Here is a 22,191-nt window from a genome sequence, read left to right on the forward strand (position 1 = left end):
AGGCGGATTTCTCCTGCGCCTCAGGGCTCAGGGGGATCTGCCAGTATCCCCGACTCAAATCCATGATGGATATGTACTTTGCTTTCGCCAACCGCTCAAGCAGATCCTCGATGCGTGGCATCGGATGGGCATCAGAGGTTGTGATGGCGTTGAGCCCCCTGTAGTCCATGCAGAACCGGGTGGTTCGATCCTTTTTAGGCACGAGGACTACAGGTGAGGCCCACGCACTTTTTGGCCATCGAATCACCCCCAGCCTTAACATCTCATCGATCTCTTGGCGCATGACTTGTTGCACCGCCTCAGAGATCTGATAAGGTGTTCGCCGTAGTGGGGCGTGATTCCTGGTGTCCACCTCATGAACCGCTAACTCCGTCCTCCCAGGTCGGTTGGTGAACACGACCCGGAAGGGTTCCAGGGTGGCCACAAACTGCGACCGCGGGGATACGGTTAACAAACCTCTTATCTCCATGTCCTCAATGGACCCATTGGCCTTGGCTTGGGCCAGCATGTCCAGGAGGGGGTCTTCCTCCCCATCCTCGGGCAGGTTGCAGACCGGTAGGACGCAAGCTTCACGTTCGTAGTGCGCCTTCAGCATGTTGACGTGAAAGGCCTTGTGCCTACCCCGAGCATGGTCAAGCGTGACCACGTAGGTGACCGGGTTGAGCTGTTGGTGGACGACGTATGGGCCTTCCCAGGCTGCCTGAAGCTTATCCGTTGGTACGGGGACCAGCACCCACACCTTTTGACCCACCTGGTAGGTCCGCTTCCGGGCGTTCTGGTTGTACCAGTGCTTCTGGTCAGCCTGAGCCTGCGTCATGCTGTCATGCACCAACTGCGTCAAGGTCTGCATCTTGTCACGGAAGTGCATGACATAATCCACGATGGACACTTCTGTGGAGTTTGGCTCATCTTCCCAGGATTCTCTTATCAACCCAAGGGGTCCCCGGACTCTCCTGCCATACAGGAGCTCGAAGGGGGAGAACCCGATCGAGGCCTGCGGAACTCCTCTGTAAGCGAACAGCAGGTGTGGGAGGTACCGCTCCCAGTCGCATCCTTGGGTCTCAACCAGCATGCGGAGCATCTGTTTGAGGGTACTGTTGAAGCGTTCACACAAACCATTAGTCTGTGGGTGATACGCACTTGATACCAGGTGCTGCACCTGCATTTTCTTACAGAGAGCCTCCATTAGGCGAGACATGAATTGGGTCCCTTGATCGGTAAGCATCTCCCTGGGAAATCCTACTGTCATGGTCCAGTCCGGAGTTTATCTTCTGCTGTCTTCACTCCGGACTGGTCATGCGGGGGTTAATCTCCTCAGCCTCGTTCTGGAGCTAGCTGGGCTATTTCAATCCCTCACAGCCTGCTGACCAGTGTTAGTGATAGCTCAAGCTTGCAGTTTAGAGCCGCTGACCCTTGTACCCTGGTGATCCTCCTGCCTTGGACTGATATTCACGTGTATGACCCGGACTGATTTCTGACCCCGTCTCTTGGTATTCGTCTCTGCTGTTACGTTCCCTCTCTGGCATCTGACTCCCTGGCTTGTACCCCGACCACGTATTTCGTCTCACGTTTTGGACCCCGTGCTCATGTTCTGGCTTTCTGACTCTCGGCTTTGGTATTTTGACTACGTGTATTGCTGCTCCTTCTGGTACGTCTGCTCCTGTTAGTTTCTGACTCGGTTCGTCTGACTATTCTCTCTCGTTACCTGTGGCACCTGTGCTGTTGCTCAGGGTTGCTGCTCTTAGTGTATAACCTCTCTTCCCTCACCAGCTCCCCCTGGTGGAGGTTTCACTACATTATCACTAACCCCACATTTAAACGGGATTTTGCATTTTTTTTTCTCTGGCCATGGATCTGCTGCATAACTTGGCAGATCAAGTGTCCAGTTTGACACAGATGGCGCAGGACTTTTCTGTGAATCATCAGACCCTTGTCATGTCTCAGACCCACTTACAGAAAGAACTGACTGAGACTATTAAGACCATGCAGGGAAACACCTCTCATATTGTTTGTCCACCAGGTGACTCTGTAGATGTCATTTTGCACTCTCCTGAACCCTCAGTTAAACTTCCTGACACATTTTCTGGCGAAAAAGATAAATTTCATATATTCAAGGAGAGTTGTAAATTATGGTTTTCTCTTAGACCCCGATTGTCTGGGGATGAGACTCAGCGGGTGGGGATTGTTATCTCCTTACTTAGGGAGGGTCCCCAATCCTGGGCTTTTTCATTGCCCCCTACTGCCCCTGAACGGATGTCGGTAGATAGGTTCTTTGAGGCCCTAGGACTTATCTATGACGAACCGGACCGTGTTAGGGTGGCAGAGGACACTATTTTGGGTCTGGGGCAAGGGAAGCACTCAGCCGAATGGTACAGCTCCGAATTCCGTCGATGGTCCACTGAGGTGTCCTGGGACGATTCTGCACTGAGATGTCTGTTCAGGAAGGGACTGTCGGATTGCTTGAAGGACGCTCTGGCTCTCCATCCACCTCCCAGTTCATTGGAGGAGGCTATGACTCAGGCTATCCGTATGGATCGGAGACTGCGGGAGAGAGGTGTTACTCAGCGAGGGGTCCCGTTTTTCCGTGCTAACCCTGATGTTTTGCTTCCATCTGAACCTATGGAGGTGGGAGCCACCAACCCCCAGGAGAAAGAGAGGAGACGGCGACGTGATGGAAAGTTGTGTTTTTACTGCGGAGATCCCGGACATTGGAAAAAAGACTGCCCCTCCTGTCCTCCGACTAACAAGCGGCTGAGTCTGGGTGATAATCGTGGAGGTCACCCAGACTCTCAGGTACCTTTTTCTTCCTTTTCAAGAGTACTGCTAAAGGTGGAACTTGGTGTTGAGAACGGCTTTTTCCATACTTCGGCTTTTGTAGACTGTGGGTCATCTCTGAACCTGATTGACTCTAAGCTGGTGGCTCGCTGTAGATTAGGGACAGTTAGGTTGGAGACTCCCTTAAAAATTGTGGCTATTGATTCTACACCTCTCACTAAGGATGGTCTCCATTTCAGTTCTAAAGAATTTACCCTCAGGGTGGGGGCCCTACACCAGGAGCGCATGTCATGCTTTGTTTTGGATAACCTCCCTGCTGGCCTGGTGTTAGGGTTTCCCTGGTTGCAACGGCATAACCCGGTTATTGACTGGGGGTCCCGGGATATTGTTAAATGGGGACCTGGGTGTTCTGAAAATTGTCTTGCTACTGTGTCTATGTCATCCGTCAACCTGGAGGGTATTCCGGAGTACCTAAAGGGTTTTAAGGATGTGTTCTCCGAAAAGGAGGCTGAGGTTCTACCACCACACCGCCCATTCGATTGTGCCGTGGATCTTGTTCCCGGTGCCAAATTGCCCAAAGCCCGGCTGTACAATCTCTCCGGCCCTGAGCGGGCTGCTATGAAGGAGTATATCTCTGAGAGCCTCCGTAAAGGGCATATACGGCCATCTGTCTCTCCCGTGGCAGCGGGGTTCTTTTTTGTAAAAAAAAAAGGATGGTGGTTTACGCCCATGCCTCGATTTTCGAGAACTGAATAAAATAACCATAAGAAACGCCTACCCTCTCCCACTGATACCTGATTTGTACAATCAATTGTCGGGGGCCAGGTGGTTCTCTAAGTTGGACCTCAGGGGAGCATACAATCTCATCCGTATGCGGGAGGGGGATGAATGGAAAACTGCATTTCTCACCTCTGAGGGTCTGTTTGAAAATTTGGTTATGCCCTTCGGTTTGACTACCGCACCAGCGGTATTCCAGAATTTCATTAACCATGTTTTTTCTGATTTTATTGGACGTTTTGTAGTTGTTTATCTTGACGATATACTTATATATTCTTCTGATAGACAAAGTTATATGGGTCATCTTCATGCGGTTCTCCAGATGCTCAGGGAGAACTCACTCTTTGCCAAATTGGAGAAGTGTTCATTTTTTACTCAAGAAGTGTCCTTTCTAGGGGTCATCCTGTCTGCTGAGGGGTTTCGTATGGACCCTAGGAAGGTACAGGCCATTGTGGATTGGGTGCAACCCAGAGATCTCAAGGGTCTTCAGCGATTTCTGGGTTTCGCAAATTATTACAGAAAATTCATCAAGGGGTTCTCTCAAATGGTCAAACCCCTCACTGATCTCACCCAAAAGGGAGCGGATCTTAAAAACTGGTCAGCTCCAGCTGTGGCGGCGTTTTCTTTGTTAAAAGAACGTTTCATGACTGCTCCGGTACTGGTGCAACCTGACTTGTCTAAACCATTCATCGTAGAAGTGGATGCCTTTGAGGTGGGAGTGGGGGCTGTGTTGTCCCAGGGGCCCACCACATTAACTAACTTAAGACCCTGTGCCTTCATTTCTAAAAAAATTTTCCTCTGCTGAAAGAAATTATGATGTGGGTAACCAAGAGTTGTTGGCCATTAAATTGGCTTTTGAAGAATGGAGGCATTTTTTGGAGGGGGCTGTCCATCGTATCACTGTCATTACAGATCACAAGAATCTGTCTTACATCGAATCCGCCAAACGTCTGACTCCGAGACAGGCAAGGTGGTCACTTTTTTTTTCCCGATTTCAGTTTTCCATCACTTTCAGACCAGGTTCCAAGAATGTGAAGGCGGATGCCTTGTCTCACAGCCTAGATCCGGTATCGCCTCCGGAGCCTCCTTCCTCCATTCTTCAGCGCGGGGTGGTGGTGGCCTTGGTGTCCCAGAGATTGGAGCAGGAGATTCGTGAGGCCCAATCTCTTGCTCCCCCATCCATACCTGAAAATAAGCTCTTTGTGCCTGTCCAGTACCGGTTAAGGGTGCTTCGGGAGTTCCACGACTCAGCTCTGAGTGGGCATCCAGGAATCTCGGCCACTCGTAAAGCCATCACTAGGCTGTTCTGGTGGCCCTCGTTGACTTCTGACGTCACTGGTTTTGTGTCCTCGTGTAAAACTTGTGCCCGCGCTAAAGCCTCCCACAACAGGCCGGCCGGGGAATTGGTGCCACTGCCAATTCCGGATAGACCGTGGACTCACCTGTCCATGGATTTTATCACTGATCTCCCACCCTCTAATGGCAAACCGTGATCTGGGTAGTTGTGGATAGGTTCAGTAAACAAGCACATTTTGTACCCTTAACGGGCCTTCCTAATGCTGAGACTCTATCTAAGCTATTCATTGAGCATGTGATTCGGTTGCATGGTGTGCCTGTCAGTGTGGTGTCTGATAGAGGGGTGCAATTCGTGTCAAAATTCTGGAGAGCTTTTTGTAAAAGGCTGGGCATCAGTCTGACCTTTTCATCGGCCTACCATCCCGAGACCAATGGTCAGACTGAAAGGACCAATCAGTCTTTAGAGCAGATCCTGCGGTGTCTTGTCACATCCAGACAGGATGATTGGTGCTTTATGATACCTATGGCGGAATTCGCCTTCAATAATCGTGTCAATCAGTCTACTGGTACTTCTCCGTTCTTCTGCAACTATGGGTTTCACCCTCATTTTGGTGAATTCTCCAGACTAGATTCGGAGTGTCCAGGGGATGATTCAGCCTTTTTGCGGTTGGAAGAGGTTTGGAGGGAAGTTCAGAGAAACATTGGGGAGGCTCAGGGCAAATATAAGTTTTTTGCAGATAAACGACGCTCGGTGGGGCCGACTTATCAGGTGGGGGATAAGGTATGGTTATCCACCAAAAACATAGAATTCCCTCTGCTAAGTTGGGTCCCAAGTTTATTGGTCCGTATGAGATTTTAGAGGTGATTAATCCTGTGGTCTTTTGCCTGCGGTTGCCTCCGTCATTACGGATTCCTAATGTGTTCCATAAAGCGCTTCTGAAGCCATCGGTGCCTTCCTCTGACGAGTCTCCCTCGCACCCGCCGCCTGTTATGGTAGATGGGCAGACCGAGTACGAGGTGGAACAGGTGGTGGATTCTCGTATGCTCCGTCGTTCACTTCAGTACTTGGTCCATTGGAAAGGATACGGTCCTGAGGATCGGTCATGGGTGCCGGCGCGTTCGGTCCATGCGGATCGGTTGGTCCGGGCCTTTCACGCTCGTCATCCAGGGAAGCCTGGGGGTCCAGTGGCCCACCATTGAGAGGGGGGTACTGTCATGGTCCAGTCCGGAGTTTATCTTCTGCTGTCTTCACTCCGGACTGGTCATGCGGGGGTTAATCTCCTCAGCCTCGTTCTGGAGCTAGCTGGGCTATTTCAATCCCTCACAGCCTGCTGACCAGTGTTAGTGATAGCTCAAGCTTGCAGTTTAGAGCCGCTGACCCTGGTACCCTGGTGATCCTCCTGCCTTTGACTGATATTCACGTGTATGACCCGGACTGATTTCTGACCCCGTCTCTTGGTATTCGTCTCTGCTGTTACGTTCCCTCTCTGGCATCTGACTCCCTGGCTTGTACCCCGACCACGTATTTCGTCTCACGTTTTGGACCCCGTGCTCATGTTCTGGCTTTCTGACTCTCGGCTTTGGTATTTTGACTACGTGTATTGCTGCTCCTTCTGGTACGTCTGCTCCTGTTAGTTTCTGACTCGGTTCGTCTGACTATTCTCTCTCGTTACCTGTGGCACCTGTGCTGTTGCTCAGGGTTGCTGCTCTTAGTGTATAACCTCTCTTCCCTCACCAGCTCCCCCTGGTGGAGGTTTCACTACACCTACCCTTGAAAAGATGGTCACCAGTGCGTCAGCCACCTTATCTGCCCTGGTTGAAGACAGAGCTACTGCCTCTGGGTACCGGGTAGCGTAGTCTACCATGGTGAGAATGTATTGCTTTCCGGAGCTGCTGGGGACGGCCAGCGGGCCTACAATGTCCACCGCGATTCTCTGGAATGGCTCCTTCCCTATCACCGGCAAAGGAATAAGGGGAGCCTTAAGAGCAGGCCCCGCCTTACCCACTTTTTGACAGGTGTCACAGGAGCGGCAGTATTGTGTTACATCTGTCCCCATCTTGGGCCAATAGAAGTGTTGAGACAGCCGTGCCTTTTTTTTGCTGATCCCCAAGTGCCCCGCGAGTGGAATCTCATGGGCAATCCGCAACAACTCAGTTCTGAACTGGAGGGGGACGACCAGCTGTCTTTCCCTCAACCACTCCTTTTGGGAATCTCCGGGTACTGTCTCCCATTACAACCTTCCTCGTTCCCAGAACACCCTCTTCTTATCAGACTCGGAGGTGGGCGTCTCGGCAAGATCTCTCAATTTCTCCAGGCTCGCATCTGAGTGCAGAGCAGCCTGGAACTCCTTGCTGGAGGCTGCCAGAAGTGACGTCAGGGTCCCTTCCTCACTGGAACCCTCTGGAACCAAAAATGTGGGCAGTGATTACACAGATACAAGTTGTTACAAAGTTGAGACATTAAATATGTACATTGCAAATATAAAAAATAACATGGATGAAAAAACAGAAATGACGCTTACAGTTGCTTATGGTTCTTTAGGCAACCCATGTGGCTCGGGGGAGGGGCAGCCAACCACACATCCCCGGACATCTGCAGGTCTTTCTAGCATGGCATCTGCAGCTTCAACTGATGAATTGTAAGGGAGGGGTACCTTATAGCCTAGGGTCGGTTACATCACGAAAGAGGCAGTCTGGGGAAGTTCAGCCCCCCCTTTCTCCAAGTTGCAATTTCACTGTAAACTTATAATAACTATATCTGAACGAGGGAAGCGTGTATAAACACACATATGGTATCATTGGTTGTAGTCTATCGAATACAATAAAACAACATCAAACATGCCGTAATTAAGACACTCCATTTGGGAGCAATCCATATCTCAGTTTCTGGAAAACTAGGGGTTAGAAATCTGGTTTCGTGCCCTTCGCATAAATGTAATTATTATATCCCTGTCACATTTGGTTTTTGTGATATGACTTATTTTAATATCTCCCATAGCTTTATTCAGCCACATGTTTGAGAACAAAAGACATCCTCTCCACTCCGCTTAATTAACATTCCTAGCTCCCCAGGAAATGGATGGTGTCCTGTTACAGGTGCAGACAGACCAACACACACACACAGCTGCTAAGGAGGGAGAAGCAAAAGGAGGGGGGCTGCAGTTGTGCAACAAGGAGATTTTCTCCTAGAATGGAGGATTCTGGAAGGTTCTGACAAAATCATGCCTTACAGTACATTACACCACCCCTCCACAAGCTCATAAAAGACCTTTAGGGGCATTTCAACAATTAAAAATTTAAAAGGAAAAAAAAATCTGATTTCCCCTGTAACTGGAGCTGTTATATTAGCCCAAATTACAGTAGGAATTAAAAAAAAATCTGATTTTCCCTGTAACTGGAGCTGTTATATTAGCCCAAGTTACAGTCGGAATTTAAAAAAAAAATCTGATTTCCCCTGTAACTGGAGCTGTTATATTAGCCCAAGTTCCAGTGGGAATTCAGCCTCCTGGCAGTGTAGCAGAGCAGACTAGGTCTCATTGGACACAGCAGTTCCTGCACTCAGTGATAACAAGAGAGTTGTCAGAGCTTTCTATACTTTATACTCACTCAGTTTTGTGCATACAGCAATACAAAAGACAAAGCCGTTAATAAACCATATCTGCCTTCTCTATGTGGAGTATGGATGTGTTTGATAGCTAGGCTCTTTGCTTCTGAAACAGCACAACCTTGTGATACAAATGCTGACTGCCCAGAAGGTTAAAGTCTATGGGTAAGTTGGAAGTAGGTAAGTCAGAACCTCAAATCAGACATATTCAGGACATATTCATGAATTCACCCCCAATTTTCACCCCCCACCCCAAGGTTTCCTGTTTCTATGAATATACACTTGGCTTTGGCTTCAAAATGTGCATAAAAAAACCTGAAAGTAAAAACATACCATAAGACCAGTGGAGTAACTGGTCGTACTTGTTTTTATTTGTTCTATCATGTTGCGACATATGTAGATGAGGAATGTGTAGCCCTTTAAGGAAAGTAATGTGTCATGTACCTAACTGAAGAATTTCTGAATATTGCGGGCTGAGCAAACCCTTATAAATGGATTGTCATATGGCAGTCAATCTATGGAATGGTATGTGGCTGCAATTTATATAAATGGCAAGTGACTGCTTTATATCAGGGCAAATAATAGGCGATGTACAGTGTAAGGGGACATGAAAATGTAGTATACACAGTGGGGAAAAAAGTATTTACTCAGCCACCAATTGTGCAAGTTCTCCCACTTAAAAAGATAAGAGAGGCCTGTAATGGACATCATAGGTAGACCACAACTATGAGAGTCAAAATGAGAAAACAAATCCAGAAAATCTCCTTGTCTGATTTGGGAAGATTTATTTTGCCATTTATGGTGGAAAATAAGTATTTGGTCATTAACAAAAGTTCATCTCAATATCTTGTTATATATCCTTTGTTGGCAATGACAGAAGTCAAACGTTTTCTGTAAGTCTTCACCAGGTTGCCACACACTGTTGGTCGTATGTTGGCCCTTTCCTCCATGCAGATCTCCTCTAGAGCAGTCACTGGGAAACACGGACTTTCAAATCCCTCCAAAGGTTTTCTATGGGGTTGAGATCTGGAGACTGACTAGGCCACTCCAGGACATTCATATGCCTCTTACAAAGCCACTCCTTCGTTGCCCTGACGGAGTGCTTGGGATCATTATCAAGCAGAAAGACCCATCCACTTTTCATCTTCAATGACCTTGCTGATGGAAGGAGGTTGGCACTCAAAATCTCATGAGACATTGCCCCATTCATTCTTTCATGTACACAGATCTTGAAAGTCATTCAGTCCAGATCACTATTTGGGATCCCAAGTATGATCTGACTGATTTAACAATCATGATCCCAAGAGTCAAAGAACTGAACCTGAGTGTCAGTCCTGGGTGTCAAACAAACCAGATCGTTATTTGCGATCACAAATCTCGAACAGACTGGATCAACATTCATTATCATGAGTGTTATTCAGACTAGATCATCAATCAGGATCACAAGCGTCGATTAGACTGGATCAACATTCAGAATCCCAAGTGTCTTTGAGACTGGATCGTCAGTTGGGGTCATAAATGTGATCAAACTGAATCACAAGATGATCACAAGAGTCAATCAGACAGGATCACAAGTGTCGATCAGACTGGATCAACATACGATTAGACTGGATTTCCATTCAGAACAATTCTATGCGCTGACATGAGCGTTTATGTTATTTCATTCTAAGAAATCATCTACGACATTCAAGATCTGTGGAGGGACTTATGAGCGGAGGAACTGTGACCTCTAACACAGGCTGATCATACAATGGTATGTATATATTATGTAATGGGACTTCCTCTGATGTAGATATCCTTACCTCCAGTATTTACATTTAACTAGCAGTGGCCACTAGGGGGCACATATGTACCTTAAAAAAACTGATTTGTCATCATTCTTCAGCATATACCGATGTCTATGAACTTTTCTCAGGTTTATACATCAACTCTGGTGACCTCACACACGACATACAGAAATGTGCATGAAATCAAATGTGTAGGTGCCCTTTAAGGGCGAAGTAACAAAACATGTCCCATAGGACGAGCACATAGCTCTCATTCTTACAAGTGTCTGTAGTAATATTTATCATGGTGGGGGGATACTGAATGGTCCATCCATCTATGCCAGGGATGTCAATCTCAAATATATGACCATTTTTGATATTTATTTAATAGAACGATGAACTTTTTCATAGTTAAAGGAGTCGTTCCACGAATGAAGCATACTTTAGTTAATAGATCTTAGAATAAAATTTTGGAAAAATATAATATGTTATGTAAAAGCAGTAATAAGCATATGGCCCAATCAGACCCATTTTGGGGGTTTGCGGAAAATTTTGTCTAATTTGTCATAAACATGTGTAATTGCAATAATTTTCTGGGAAAAAAACTTCATTTTCTGGAACAATTTTAAAGGAGCCAACACTTTCGGCCATGACTAATGTACACAGCTCAAAAAAATAAAGGGAACACTTAAAAAACACAAAGTAACTCCAAGTCAATCACACTTCTGTGAAATCAACCTGTCCAGTTATTGTGAATCAATTTCTCCTGCTGTTGTGTAAATAGAACAGACAGCAGGTAGAAATGATAGCAAATTAGCAAGACAACCCCTGTAGCGGAGTGGTTCTGCAAAGGGTGACCACAGACCATTTCTCTGTTCTCATCATTTTTGGCTGTTGTTTTGGTCACTTTTGTATTTTGTCATTGCTCTCACTCCTAGAGGTACAGTAGCAGGAGGCGGTGTCTACAACCCCCATAAGTTACTTAGGTAGTGCAGCACATCCAGGATGGCACATCAGTGTGAACTGTGGCAAGAATCGTAGCTGTGTCTGTCAGCACAGTGTTCAGAGCATTGTGCAGATACCAGGAGACAGATTAGTACACCAGGAGACGTGAAGGGGGCCATAGGAGGGCAACAACCCAGCAGCAGGACCGCAACCTCCTTCTTTGTGCAAGGAGAATCAGGAGGAGCAGTGCCAGAGCCCTGCAAGACGACCTCCAGCAGGCCCCTAACAGCCATATGTCTGCTCAAACTGTCAGAAACAGATTTTATAAGGGGGACATGAGGGCCCGACATCCACAAGTGAGTGATGTGCTCACAGCCCAACACCATGCAGGACGCTTGGCATTTGCCACAGAACACCAGGATTGGCAAATTCACCACTGGCTCCCTGTGCTCTTCATAAATGAAAGCAGGCTCTCACTGAGCACATGTGACAGACATGACAGTCTGGAGATGTCGTGGAGAACATTCTGCTGCCTGCAACATCCTTCAACATGATCGGTTTGGCAGTGGGTCAGTAATGGTGTGGAGAGGCATTTCTTTGGACAGCTCTACATGTGCTAGCCAGACGTTCCCTGACTGTCATTAGGTCCCGGTATGATGTCCTCAGACCCATTTTGAGAACATATGCAGGTGCAGTGGGCCCTGGGTTCCTTCTGATGCATGGCAATGCCAAGCCTCATGTGACTGAAGTGTGTCAGCAGTTCCTGCATGATGAAAGCACTGATGATATGGACTGATGACATCATAACGCAATGCAAGGAGTTTATCTTTTACAGGAAATATTTGCAGCCAATAGTGTGGAATTTCATAAGAACTTACTAAAAGACATGAAGGCATTTTACAATTAAAATATTGGATCATTTTGAAAAATTTGTAAAAATTCTAAGAAAAACAAGAACACATTTTAAATTCCTCACTGGCAAATTCCACAGTTGGCTATTATATCAACCAGAAATACTGAAAAATAGTAAACAGAAGAAATATGTGGGAAGAGAGACTCATAAAGAGAGATTGTAGTTATCAGAATTGAAGGACTATTGCATGCACTATTAGGCCTCTTTCACACATCCGTTTATTTCCGGTACGGGAGATATCCGTGTCTGTGTGTGTGTCTGTGTGTGTACTACATGTGGCACACGTGTGGCAACCGTGTGTCACCCATGTGCCGCATCATTACCACACGGACAGTCACCGGGGAAGAAGCGCTACTGTAAGCGCTGTTCCCCGGCTGCAGGTGCTGAAACCGACTGTCATCATTCTCCCCTGCTCTGTCGGCGAGCAGAGGAGAATGATGAACGTTATATTAAAGTTCGAATGACAGCATGTTAGGGCTGTGGAATTACCCCGATCATCCGCACCTACTGTCACTGTTATTAGCGGCAGCAGGTGTCGGATGATGCGGGTAAGAGTCCCAAAAGCCCCCACCTGCTGTTGTTTGGACTTTAATATAACGGTCATCATTCTCCTCTGCTCGCAGGCAGAGCAGGGGAGAATGAAAGCCATCTTCAGCACCTGCCGCCGGGGAAGACCGCTTACTGTAGCGCTTCTTCCCTGATGCCGATGTGTGTACAGAGGACATCTACGTGTGCTCTCCGTGTGCACGTGTGTGAGACATTTTGCCATCTGTGCTGACGGCAAAAAACAGACATGTCAGTGTGTTTTGCCCACGGACGCACGGTCGGTGGAAACACACTGACGTGCACAGACCCATTCATTTGAATGGGTCTATGTGAGTACGTGTCTCCGGTATGTGTGAAAACTGTCACCACATGTACCAGAGACAAGGAAGTGTGAAAGAGGCCTTACAAAACTCAACTTGGAGACACTCTCACATCATATCTTGTTACTGATGATGTTGTTTTATTTTGTTTCGCTTCATATGTCATATTTAAAGCCAGAACAGTAAAACTGAAACTTACATGGTGGAAAACAGCATAAAATAGTATTTTAAATGAAAATAACAAAACATAGATTCATATAAATTTCAGGATGTTTAAAAAGCTAAGGGACCGCTATGGGCACGATCACAGATGCCCCTACAGATTCTCAGCTATTTGACAGCCATATCAAAGATGGAAGACAATGAACTTGAAACCATGTTGTGCAGAATTTTAAGAGGATTAAAGGTATTGAAATATAATTCTTTCTTGATTAGTTAACTGGGTATTAGCAAATCTTTCCAAAAGATAGCACCTTCAAATTAAATTGGACACAAAATGTATTTTATTACGACATAAAAAAGAATGTTGTACTCTTGAATTGAAGCACAAAGAGATTTCGCTGTGTAATTGCAGCATCTGTACTCAGCCATAGAATTTCTCATTGTATGATAAAATGTGTCTATGTGCTGTCATTTCAAATCTGAGCCATAATAAGCGCAACAGCAGAGTCAGAATCCATTTGATCGTTTATTTTCTGTAGATTGGAATCTGCTAGACTAAGATAATAAGACACCGGGGTTATAAGGATGAATCCAGAGAAATTGGCCAATGTTCTTAATACTCATCGTCATATGGATACTTAGGGCTTTCTTTCCAGCTAAAATAAAAAAAATAGAAGATAAAAGGAAAGTAAGGACATAAAATAAAAGATAATAAATAAAAGCACATTAAAATAAAATTGTAGAAAAATGAATAAATAAAAGTTAATGTAAAGAAAAAACTCTGAATAAATATGTTCTCAGAAACTAGAAGGTACTTACGAATTGAAAATCAGGTAACGCAGGTTTTTATTGACTCCATCTAGAGATTTCATGTCTTCATCACTTAATTCAAAGTCAAAAACCTGTAAGTGAAAAGTAATAAAAAATTATAGATTATTTTTAAGAGGAAGGAAATTAATCTAATTCTCATTTCTGCATTGACCTGGAAGTTTTGCTTGATCCTCTCAGGATTGAAGCTTTTTGCCAAGACGACACATCCCCTCTGTAGCAAATATCTCAGGGCCACCTGCGCAGGAGAGCGGCTCAGCTTCTTAGCGACTGTATTTAAAACGGGGTCTTCAAGCACTTTGGGGGAATTCTGATCAACCCTGTCAGAAAGAAAATAAACTAAATCTCACACTTTTCCTAAAATTTTGATGAAAAGATAGGCAACAAGCAGATTGGTTTAGTGTTCTCCAAAATGCACCAAAAAAATAGTCATTATATGGCCGTCAGTGATGTCTCATTTTATGACACTATTATATCAGCACTATATGTAATGCTATCTTATGCGTTCTATGGAGGATGCTGTTTATGTGCTGCATGTATACTAACTCAAACCAAGCTCAATTTTTGTGTTTTTTTTCTTTGTATTTTTGCATTCTGTGCAAGCTAGAGTGTGACCTCCCTCTCCTGAGCTGGAAATTGTATATAAAGGCTTCCCCTGACTGATGTCCACTGGTTGGGACCCGGTCCTTGTCTGCCCTTATTCACATACTGAGGTCAACTTTGACACATCATAAGGTATTTAATATGACTGTGTAGGACCGCCCTGACCACAGAGTCACCGTGTCGACGGTGGGACGGCTTTTATGCTATATTTGATCAAATACAGTATTACTAACAACTCTGAATTATTTAGCTGCATTATTGCTTTTAATTTATTTAGTTACAGCGTGGTTTTTCTCATTTTCTCTTTTTTAGGTTTTCTATGGAGGATACTGTTACTACAATCACATGATAGTCACTATTACATGAGGCATGATGTGAAGGGTAAGACATGGTCAATGAAGCAACTTGTTATATTCCTGTACATAGGGGGCAGTATTATAGTAGTTATATTCTTGTACATAGGGGCAGTATTATAGTAGTTATATTCTTGTACATAGGGGCAGTATTATAGTAGTTATATTCTTGTATATAGGGGCAGTATTATAGTAGTTATATTCTTGTACATAGGGGCAGTATTATAGTAGTTATATTCTTGTATATAGGGGCAGTATTATAGGAGTTATATTCTTGTATATAGGGGCAGTATTATAGGAGTTATATTCTTGCACATAGGAGCAGTATTATAGTAGTTATATTCTTGTACATAGGGGCAGTATTATAGTAGTTATATTCTTGTACATAGGGGGCAGCATTATAGTAGTTATATTCTTGTACATAGGGGCAGTATTATAGTAGTTATATTCTTGTATATAGGGGCAGTATTATAGTAGTTATATTCTTGTACATAGGGGACAGTATTATAGTAGTTATATTCTTGTACATAGGGGCAGTATTATAGTAGTTATAGTCTTGTACATAGGGGCAGTATTATAGTAGTTATATTCTTGCACATAGGAGCAGTATTATAGTAGTTATATTCTTGTACATAGGGGGCAGCATTATAGTAGTTATATTCTTGTACATAGGGGCAGTATTATAGTAGTTATATTCTTGTACATAGGGGCAGTATTATAGTAGTTATAGTCTTGTACATAGGGGGCAGTATTATAGTAGTTATATTCTTGTACATAGGAGCAGTATTATAGTAGTTATATTCTTGTATATAGGAGCAGTATTATAGTAGTTATATTCTTGTACATAGGGGCAGTATTATAGTAGTTATATTCTTGTACATAGGGGCAGTATTATAGTAGTTATAGTCTTGTACATAGGGGGCAGTATTATAGTAGTTATATTCTTGTACATAGGGGGCAGCATTATAGTAGTTATATTCTTGTACATAGGGGCAGTATTATAGTAGTTATATTCTTGTACATAGGGGCAGTATTATAGTAGTTATATTCTTGTACATTGGAGCAGTATTATAGCAGTTATATTCTTGTACATAGGGGCAGTATTATAGTAGTTATATTCTTGTACATAGGGGCAGTATTATAGTAGTTATATTCTTGTACATAGGAGCAGTATTATAGTAGTTATATTCTTGTACATAGGGGCAGTATTATAGTAGTTATATTCTTGTACATAGGGGGCAGTATTATAGTAGTTATATTCTTGTACATAGGGGCAGTATTATAGTAGTTACATTCTTGTACATAGGGGCAGTATTATAGTTGTTATATTCTTGTACATAGAGGCAGTATTATAGTAGTTATATTCTTGTATATAGGAGCAGTATTATAGTAGTTATATTCTTGTACATAGGGGTAGTATTATAGTAGTTATATTTTTGTATATAGGAGCAGTATTATAGTAGTTATATTCTTGTACATAGGGGCAGTATTATAGTAGCTATATTCTTGTACATAGGGGGCAGTATTATAGTAGCTATATTCTTCTACATAGAGGCAGTATTATAGTTATATTCTTGTATATAGGAGCAGTATTATAGTAGTTATATTCTTGTACATAGAGGCAGTATTATAGTAGTTATATTCTTGTACATAGGGGGCAGTATTATAGTAGTTATATTCTTGTACGTAGGGGCAGTGTTATACTAGTTATATTCTTGTACGTAGGAGCAGTATTATAGTAGTTATATTCTTGTACATAGGGGCAGTATTATAGTAGTTATATTCTTGTACATAGGGGCAGTATTATAGTAGTTATATTCTTGTACATAGGGTGCAGTATTATAGTAGTTATACTCTTGTACATAGGGGCAGTATTATAGTAGTTATATTCTTGTACATAGGGGTAGTATTATAGTAGTTATATTCTTGTACATAGGGGGCAGTATTATAGTAGTTATATTCTTGTACATAGGGGGCAGTATCATAGTAGTTATATTCTTGTACATAGGGGCAGTATTATACTAGTTATATTCTTGTACATAGGGGGCAGTATTATAGTAGTTATATTCTTGTACATAGGGGGCAGTATCATAGTAGCTATATTCTTGTACATAGGGGGCAGTATTATAGTAGTTATATTCTTGTACATAGGAGCAGTATTATAGTAGTTATATTCTTGTACATAGGGGTAGTATTATAGTAGTTATATTCTTGTACATAGGGGGCAGTATTATAGTAGTTATATTCTTGTACATAGGGGGCAGTATCATAGTAGTTATATTCTTGTACATAGGGGCAGTATTATAGTATATTCTTGTACATAGGGGGCAGTATTATAGTAGTTATATTCTTGTACATAGGGGGCAGTATCATAGTAGCTATATTCTTGTACATAGGGGGCAGTATTATAGTAGTTATATTCTTGTACATAGGACCAGTATTATAGTAGTTATATTCTTGTACATAGGGGGCAGTATTATAGTAGTTATATTCTTGTACATAGGGGCAGTATTATAGTAGTTATATTCTTGTACATAGGGGCAGTATTATAGTAGTTATATTCTTGTACATAGGGGCAGTATTATAGTAGTTATATTCTTGTACATAGGGGCAGTATTATAGTAGTTATATTCTTGTACATAGGGGCAGTATTATAGTAGTTATATTCTTGTACATAGGGGGCAGCATTATAGTAGTTATATTCTTGTACATAGGGGCAGTATTATAGTAGTTATATTCTTGTATATAGGGGCAGTATTATAGTAGTTATATTCTTGTACATAGGGGACAGTATTATAGTAGTTATATTCTTGTACATAGGGGCAGTATTATAGTAGTTATAGTCTTGTACATAGGGGCAGTATTATAGTAGTTATATTCTTGCACATAGGAGCAGTATTATAGTAGTTATATTCTTGTACATAGGGGGCAGCATTATAGTAGTTATATTCTTGTACATAGGGGCAGTATTATAGTAGTTATATTCTTGTACATAGGGGCAGTATTATAGTAGTTATAGTCTTGTACATAGGGGGCAGTATTATAGTAGTTATATTCTTGTACATAGGAGCAGTATTATAGTAGTTATATTCTTGTATATAGGAGCAGTATTATAGTAGTTATATTCTTGTACATAGGGGCAGTATTATAGTAGTTATATTCTTGTACATAGGGGCAGTATTATAGTAGTTATAGTCTTGTACATAGGGGGCAGTATTATAGTAGTTATATTCTTGTACATAGGGGGCAGCATTATAGTAGTTATATTCTTGTACATAGGGGCAGTATTATAGTAGTTATATTCTTGTACATAGGGGCAGTATTATAGTAGTTATAGTCTTGTACATAGGGGGCAGTATTATAGTAGTTATATTCTTGTACATAGGAGCAGTATTATAGTAGTTATATTCTTGTATATAGGAGCAGTATTATAGTAGTTATATTCTTGTACATAGGGGCAGTATTATAGTAGTTATATTCTTGTACATAGGGGCAGTATTATAGTAGTTATATTCTTGTACATAGGGGACAGTATTATAGTAGCTATATTCTTCTACATAGAGGCAGTATTATAGTTATATTCTTGTATATAGGAGCAGTATTATAGTAGTTATATTCTTGTACATAGAGGCAGTATTATAGTAGTTATATTCTTGTACATAGGGGGCAGTATTATAGTAGTTATATTCTTGTACGTAGGGGCAGTATTATAGTAGTTATATTCTTGTATATAGGGGCAGTATTATAGTAGTTATATTCTTGTACATAGGGGCAGTATTATAGTAGTTATATTCTTGTACATAGGGGCAGTATTATAGTAGTTATATTCTTGTACATAGGAGCAGTATTATAGTAGTTATATTCTTGTACATAGGGGCAGTATTATAGTAGTTATATTCTTGTACATAGGGGGCAGTATTATAGTAGTTATATTCTTGTACATAGGGGCAGTATTATAGTAGTTATATTCTTGTACATAGGGGACAGTATTATAGTAGCTATATTCTTCTACATAGAGGCAGTATTATAGTTATATTCTTGTATATAGGAGCAGTATTATAGTAGTTATATTCTTGTACATAGAGGCAGTATTATAGTAGTTATATTCTTGTACATAGGGGGCAGTATTATAGTAGTTATATTCTTGTACATAGGGGCAGTATTATAGTAGTTATATTCTTGTATATAGGGGCAGTATTATAGTAGTTATATTCTTGTACATAGGGGCAGTATTATAGTAGTTATATTCTTGTACATAGGGGCAGTATTATAGTAGTTATATTCTTGTACATAGGAGCAGTATTATAGTAGTTATATTCTTGTACATAGGGGCAGTATTATAGTAGTTATATTCTTGTACATAGGGGGCAGTATTATAGTAGTTATATTCTTGTACATAGGGGCAGTATTATAGTAGTTACATTCTTGTACATAGGGGCAGTATTATAGTTGTTATATTCTTGTACATAGGGGGCAGTATTATAGTAGTTATATTCTTGTACATAGGGGCAGTATTATAGTAGTTATATTCTTGTACATAGGGGGCAGTATTATAGTAGTTATATTCTTGTACATAGGGGCAGTATTATAGTAGTTACATTCTTGTACATAGGGGCAGTATTATAGTTGTTATATTCTTGTACATAGAGGCAGTATTATAGTAGTTATATTCTTGTATATAGGAGCAGTATTATAGTAGTTATATTCTTGTACATAGGGGTAGTATTATAGTAGTTATATTTTTGTATATAGGAGCAGTATTATAGTAGTTATATTCTTGTACATAGGGGGCAGTATTATAGTAGTTATATTCTTGTACATAGGGGCAGTATTATAGTAGTTATATTCTTGTACATAGAGGCAGTATTATAGTAGTTATATTCTTGTATATAGGAGCAGTATTATAGTAGTTATATTCTTGTACATAGGGGGCAGTATTATAGTAGTTATATTGTTGTACATAGGAGCAGTATTATAGTAGTTATATTCTTGTACATAGGGGACAGTATTATAGTAGCTATATTCTTCTACATAGGGGCAGTATTATAGTAGTTATATTCTTGTACATAGAGGCAGTATTATAGTAGTTATATTTTTGTATATAGGAGCAGTATTATAGTAGTTATATTCTTGTACATAGGGGGCAGTATTATAGTAGTTATATTCTTGTACATAGGGGCAGTATTATAGTAGTTATATTCTTGTACATAGAGGCAGTATTATAGTAGTTATATTCTTGTATATAGGAGCAGTATTATAGTAGTTATATTCTTGTACATAGAGGCAGTATTATAGTTATATTCTTGTATATAGGAGCAGTATTATAGTAGTTATATTCTTGTACATAGAGGCAGTATTATAGTAGTTATATTCTTGTACATAGGGGGCAGTATTATAGTAGTTATATTCTTGTACGTAGGGGCAGTGTTATACTAGTTATATTCTTGTACGTAGGAGCAGTATTATAGTAGTTATATTCTTGTACATAGGGGCAGTATTATAGTAGTTATATTCTTGTACATAGGGGCAGTATTATAGTAGTTATATTCTTGTACATAGGGTGCAGTATTATAGTAGTTATACTCTTGTACATAGGGGCAGTATTATAGTAGTTATATTCTTGTACATAGGGGTAGTATTATAGTAGTCATATTCTTGTACATAGGGGGCAGTATTATAGTAGTTATATTCTTGTACATAGGGGGCAGTATCATAGTAGTTATATTCTTGTACATAGGGGCAGTATTATACTAGTTATATTCTTGTACATAGGGGGCAGTATTATAGTAGTTATATTCTTGTACATAGGGGGCAGTATCATAGTAGCTATATTCTTGTACATAGGGGGCAGTATTATAGTAGTTATATTCTTGTACATAGGAGCAGTATTATAGTAGTTATATTCTTGTACATAGGGGTAGTATTATAGTAGTTATATTCTTGTACATAGGGGGCAGTATTATAGTAGTTATATTCTTGTACATAGGGGGCAGTATCATAGTAGTTATATTCTTGTACATAGGGGCAGTATTATAGTATATTCTTGTACATAGGGGGCAGTATTATAGTAGTTATATTCTTGTACATAGGGGGCAGTATCATAGTAGCTATATTCTTGTACATAGGGGGCAGTATTATAGTAGTTATATTCTTGTACATAGGAGCAGTATTATAGTAGTTATATTCTTGTACATAGGGGGCAGTATTATAGTAGTTATATTCTTGTACATAGGGGGCAGTATTATAGTAGTTATATTCTTGTACATAGGGGGCAGTATTATAGTAGTTATATTCTTGTACATAGGGGCAGTATTATAGTAGTTATATTCTTGTACATAGGGGCAGTATTATAGTAGTTATATTCTGGAACATAGGGGCAGTATTATAGTAGTTATATTCTTGTACATAGGGGGCAGTATTATAGTAGTTATATTCTTGTACATAGGGGGCAGTATTATAGTAGTTATATTCTTGTACATAGGGGCAGTATTATAGTAGTTATATTCTTGTACATAGGGGCAGTATTATAGTAGTTATATTCTGGAACATAGGAGCAGTATTATAGTAGTTATATTCTTGTATATAGGGGGCAGTATTATAGTAGTTATATTCTTGTACATAGGGGGCAGTATTATAGTAGTTATATTCTTGTACATAGGGGGCAGTATTATAGTAGTTATATTCTTGTACATAGGGGCAGTATTATAGTAGTTATATTCTTGTACATAGGGGCAGTATTATAGTAGTTATATTCTTGTACATAGGAGCAGTATTATAGTAGTTATATTCTTGTACATAGGAGCAGTATTATAGTAGTTATATTCTTGTATATAGGGGGCAGTATTATAGTAGTTATATTCTTGTACATAGGCGGCAGTATTATAGTAGTTATATTCTTGTACATAGGGGGCAGTATTATAGTAGATATATTCTTGTACATAGGAATATCCTTGTTCTTACAAGCCCTCTATTCTGCTGGACCCCAGTACGCTGTATCCGACCAGCACGATATCACGAGATTTGCAGAACTCCAGTAATTTGCTCTGATTGAGGAATATGTGACATTCTACCTGTGCAGAGATATAATGGTTCATTACTTTATATAACAATGTGGATAATATGCAATAATTTAAAGAACATTTCACTCTAAACAACATGTTGATGGTGCAATATTACAAGTTGGCTCCTTTCTTTTTCAGAAACAGCGCCACACCTGTCTATGGGTTATATCTGGTAATGCAGCTCCATTAACGTGAAAGGCACTGTACTGCAATACCACACACATCCTGTAGGGGAGAGTGCC

At 41.3% G+C, this 22,191-nt stretch overlaps 1 pseudogene; it reads right to left on the reverse strand.

The window, feature by feature from the left end:
* Positions 1-13,611: 13,611 nt before the first annotated feature.
* Positions 13,612-22,191, reverse strand: part of LOC141083295 (aldo-keto reductase family 1 member C1-like) — a 9,844-nt pseudogene continuing 1,264 nt past the window's right edge.

The sequence above is a fragment of the Dendrobates tinctorius genome, unplaced genomic scaffold, assembly GCF_039654945.1.
Source record: "Dendrobates tinctorius isolate UK_male_01 unplaced genomic scaffold, ASM3965494v1 ptg000020l, whole genome shotgun sequence".
Taxonomy (NCBI): domain Eukaryota; kingdom Metazoa; phylum Chordata; class Amphibia; order Anura; family Dendrobatidae; genus Dendrobates; species Dendrobates tinctorius.